The sequence below is a fragment of the Colletes latitarsis genome, unplaced genomic scaffold (assembly GCF_051014445.1).
Source record: "Colletes latitarsis isolate SP2378_abdomen unplaced genomic scaffold, iyColLati1 scaffold0013, whole genome shotgun sequence".
Classification (NCBI taxonomy): Eukaryota; Metazoa; Arthropoda; class Insecta; order Hymenoptera; family Colletidae; genus Colletes; species Colletes latitarsis.
In genome coordinates, this window is record NW_027488368.1 from 2,976,113 (window position 1) to 2,981,632 (window position 5,520).

Genomic DNA, 5,520 nt, shown 5'->3' on the forward strand with positions numbered 1-5,520 from the left:
GGTTTCGATCACGTAGTAATGTGGTACCACTCTGAAACAGTCAATCAAACCTGGTTTCCATGAATATTTTAGAGGATAACACACGCTCGGTCTGGGTTAGGTCTAGGATTTGCCCCCATCAGGCTCGTACTTTCGCATATTTCTCATACTTGATGGCCAGATTCTGGGCTTTTTCTGGTTTGGATCACGTAGTAAAGTGGTATCACACTGAAACAGTCAACTAAACCAGCTTTCGATCTATATTCTAGAGGATAACGCAAGTTAGGTCTAGGATAGGTCTGCGATTTGCCCTCATCAGGCTCATACTTTCGCACATTTCTCATACTTGTTGGCTAGATCCTGGGCTTTTTCTGGATTGGATCACGTAGTAATGTGGTACCACACTGAAACTGCCAATTAAACCTGGTTTCCGTCAATATTTTAGAGGATAACACATGTTAGGTCTAGGTTAGGTCTAGGATTTGCCCTTATCAGGGTCATACTTTCGTATTGTTCACATACTTCTTGAACAGATCCTGGGTTTTTTCTGGTTTCGATAACGGAGTAATGTGGTACCACACTGAAACAGTCGATTAAACCTGGTTTCGATCAATATTATTGTGGATAACACATCTTACGTCTAGGTTAGGTCTGGGATTTGCTCTCACCAGGGTCATACTTTCGCAGTTGTAACATACATGTCGACCTGATCGAGGGTTTTTTCTGCATTGGATCAGGTAGTAAAGTGGTACCACACTGAAACAGCCCATTAAACCTGGTTTCGATCAATATTATTGAGGATAACGCATGTTAGGTCTAGGATAGGCCTGGGATTTGCCCTCATCAGTCTCATACTTTCGCATCCTTCACATACTTGTTGGACAGATCCTGGGTTTTTTCTGGTTTGGATCACGTAGTAATTTGGTACCAAACTGAAACTGACAATTAAACCTGGTTTCCGTCAATATTTTACAGGATAACATATGTTAGGTTTAGGTTAGGTCTAGGATTTGCCCTCATCAGTCTCATAGTTTCGCATTCTTCACATACTTCTTGAACAGATACGGGGTTTTTTCTGGATTCGATCACGTAGTAATGTGGTACCACACTGAAACAGTCGATTAAACCTGGTTTCGATTAATATTTTAGAGGATAACACACGTTAGGTCTAGGTTATGTCTGGGATTTGCCCACATCAGGGTCATACTTTCGCAGTTTTAACATACATGTTGACCTGATCGTGGGTTTTTTCTGCATTGGATCACGTAGTAAAGTGGTACCACACTAAAACAGTCCATTAAAACTGGATTCGATCAATATTTTAGAGGATAACGCATATTAGGTCTAGGTTAGGTCTGGGATTTGCTCTCATCGGGCTCGTACTATCGCATATTTCTCATACTTGTTGGCTAGATCCTGGGCTTCTTCAGGATTGGATCACGTAGTAATGTGGTACCACACTGAAACTGTCAATTAAACCTGGATTCGATCAATATTTTAGAGGATAACGCATGTTATGACTAGGTTAGGCCTGGGATTTGCCCTCATCAGACCCATACTTTCGTATTCTTCACATACTTGTTGTACAGATCCTGGGTTTTTTCTGGTTTGGATCTCGTAGTAATGTGGTACCACACAGAAACAGATCATTAAACCTTGTTTCGATTAATATTTTAGTGGTTAACACATGTTAGGTCAAGGTTAGGTCTGGGACTTGCCCTCAACAGGGTCATACTTTCGCATTCTTCACATCCTTCTCGAACAGATCCTGGGTTTTTTCTGGTTTGGATCACGTAGTAATGTGGTACCACACTGAAGCTGTCAATTAAACCTGGTTTCCGTCAATATTTTAGAGGATAACGCATGTTAGGTCTAGGTTAGGCCTGGGGTTTTCCCTCATGAGACTCATACTTTCGCATTCTTCACATACTTGTTGAACAGATTCTGGGCTTTTCCTGGTTTCGATCACGTAGTAATGTGGTACCACACTGAAACAGTCGATTAACCCTAGTTTCGATCAATATTTGTAGGGGATAACGCATGTTAGTTCTAGGTTAGGCCTGGGATTTGTCCTCATCAGGGTCATACTTTCGCAGGTTTAACATACATGCTGACCTGATCGATAGTTTTTTCTGCTTTGGATCACGTACTACAGTGGCACCACACTGAATCAGTCAATTAATCCTGGTTTCGATCAATATTTTAGAGGGTAACGCAAGTTAGGTCTGGGATAGGTCTGGGATTTGCCCTCATCAGGCTCATACTTTCACATTTTTCGCATACTTCTTGAACAGATCCTGGGTTTTTTCTGGTTTCGATCACGTAGTAATGTGGTACCACTCTGAAACAGTCAATCAAACCTGGTTTCCATGAATATTTTAGAGGATAACACACGCTCGGTCTGGGTTAGGTCTAGGATTTGCCCCCATCAGGCTCGTACTTTCGCATATTTCTCATACTTGATGGCCAGATTCTGGGCTTTTTCTGGTTTGGATCACGTAGTAAAGTGGTATCACACTGAAACAGTCAATTAAACCTGGTTTCGATCAATATTTTAGAGGATAACGCATATTAGGTCTAGGTTAGGTCGGGGATTTGCTCTCATCAGGCTCGTACTATCGCATATTTCTCATACTTGTTGGCTAGATCCTGGGCTTTTTCTGGTTTGGATCACGTAGTAATGTGGTACCACACTGAAACTGTCAATTAAACCTGGTTTCCGTCAATATTTTAGAGGATAACACATGTTAGGTCTAGGTTAGGTCTGGGATTTGCCCTCATCAGGGTCATACTTTCGTATTGCTCACATACTTCTTGAACAGTTCCAGGGTTTTTTCTGGTTTCGATAACGGAGTAATGTGGTACCACACTGAGACAGTCCAGTAAACCTGGTTTCGATCAATATTATTGAGGATAACGCATGTTAGGTCTAGGATAGGCCTGGGATTTGCCCTCATCAGTCTCATACTTTCGCATTCTTCACATACTTGTTGGACAGATCCTGGGTTTTTTCTGGTTTGGATCACGTAGTAATTTGGTACCAAACTGAAACTGACAATTAAACCTGGTTTCCGTCAATATTTTACAGGATAACATATGTTAGGTTTAGGTTAGGTCTAGGATTTGCCCTCATCAGTCTCATAGTTTCGCATTCTTCACATACTTCTTGAACAGATTCTGGGTTTTTTCTGGATTCGATCACGTAGTAATGTGGTACCACACTGAAACAGTCGATTAAACCTGGTTTCGATTAATATTTTAGAGGATAACACACGTTAGGTCTAGGTTATGTCTGGGATTTGCCCTCATCAGGGTCATACTTTCGCAGTTTTAACATACGTGTTGACCTGATCGAGGGTTTTTTCTGCTTTGGATCACGTAGTAAAGTGGTACCACACTAAAACAGTCCATTAAAACTGGATTCGATCAATATTTTAGAGGATAGCGCATATTAGGTCTAGGTTAGGTCTGGGATTTGCTCTCATCAGGCTCGTACTATCGCATATTTCTCATACTTGTTGGCTAGATCCAGGGCTTTTTCTGGTTTGGATCACGTAGTAATGTGGTACCACACTGAAACTGTCAATTAAACCTGGTTTCCGTCAATATTTTAGAGGATAACACATGTTAGGTCTAGGTTAGGTCTGGGATTTGCCCTCATCAGGGTCATACTTTCGTATTGCTCACATACTTCTTGAACAGATCCTGGGTTTTTTTCTGCTTTGGATCACGTAGTAATGCGGTGCCACACTGAAACAGTCAATTAAACCTGGTTTCGGTCAATATTATTGTGGATAACGCATGTTAGGTCTAGGATAGGCCTGGGATGTGCCCTCATCAGTCTCATACTTTCGCATTCTTCACATACTTGTTGGACGGATCCTGGGTTTTTTCTGGTTTGGATCTCGTAGTAATTTGGTACCAAACTGAAACTGACAATTAAACATGGTTTCCGTCAATATTTTACAGGATAACATATGTTAGGTTTAGGTTAGGTCTAGGATTTGCCCTCATCAGTCTCATAGTTTCGCATTCTTCACATACTTCTTGAACAGATTCTGGGTTTTTTCTGGATTCGATCACGTAGTAATGTGGTACCACACTGAAACAGTCGATTAAACCTGGTTTCGATTAATATTTTAGAGGATAACGCATGTTAGGTCTAGGTTAGGTCTGGGAATTGCCCTCATCAGAGTCATACTTTCGCAGTTTTAACATACATGTCGACCTGATCGGGGGTTTTTTCTGCTTTGGATCACGTAGTAAAGTGGTACCACACTGAAACAGTCGATTAAACCTGGTTTCGATTATTATTTTAGAGTATAACGCATGTTAGATCTGGGCTAGGTCTTGGATTTGCCCTCATCAGGGTCATACTTTCGCAGCTTTAACATACATGTTGACCTGATCCAGGGTTTTTTCTGCTTTGGATCACGTAGTAATGTGGTACCACACTGAAACTGTCAATCAAACCTGGTTTCCGTCAATATTTTAGAGGATAACACATGTTAGGTCTAGGTTAGGTCTAGGATTAGCCCTCATCAGTCTCATACTTTCGGATTCTTCACATCCTTCTTGAACAGATCCTGGGTTTTTTCTGGTTTCGATAACGGAGAAATGTGGTACCACACTGAAACAGTCGATTAAACCTGGTTTCGATCAATATTATTGAGGATAACGCATGTTAGGTCTAGGATAGGCCTGGGATTTGTCCTCATCAGTCTCATACTTTCGCATTCTTCACATACTTGTTGGACAGATCCTGGGTTTTTTCTGGTGTGGATCACGTAGTAATTTGGTACCACACAGAAACTGACAATTAAACCTGGTTTCCGTCAATATTTTACAGGATAACACATGTTAGGTTTAGGTTAGGTCTAGGATTTGCCCTCATCAGTCTCATACTTTCGCATTCTTCACATACTTCTTGAACAGATTCTGGGTTCTTTCTGGTTTCGATCTCGTAGTAATGTGGTACCACACTGAAACAGTCGATTAAACCTGGTTTCGATTAATATTTTAGTGGATAACATATGTTAGGTCTAGGTTAGGTCTGGGATTTGCCCTCATCAGGGTCACCCATTCGCAGTTTTAACATACATGTCGACATGATCGAGGGTTTTTTCTGCTTTGGATCACGCAGTAAAGTGGTACCACACTGAAACAGTCCATTAAACCTGGTTTCGATCAATATTTTATAGGATAACGCAAGCTAGGTCTGGGATAGGTCTGGGATTTGCCCTCATCAGGGTCATATTTTCGCATTTTTCACATACTTGTTGAACAGATCCTGGGATTTTTTCTGGTTTGGATGACATGGTAATGTGGTATCACACTGATACAGTGCATGAAACCTGGTTTCGATCAATATATTAGAGGATAACGCATGTTAGGTCTAGGCTAGGCCTGGGATTTGCCCCCATCAGACTCATACTTTTGCATTCTTCACATACTTGCTGAACAGATCCTGGGATTTTTCTAGTTTGGATCACGTAGTAATGTGGTACCACAAAGAAAGAGTCGATTAAACCTGGTATCGAT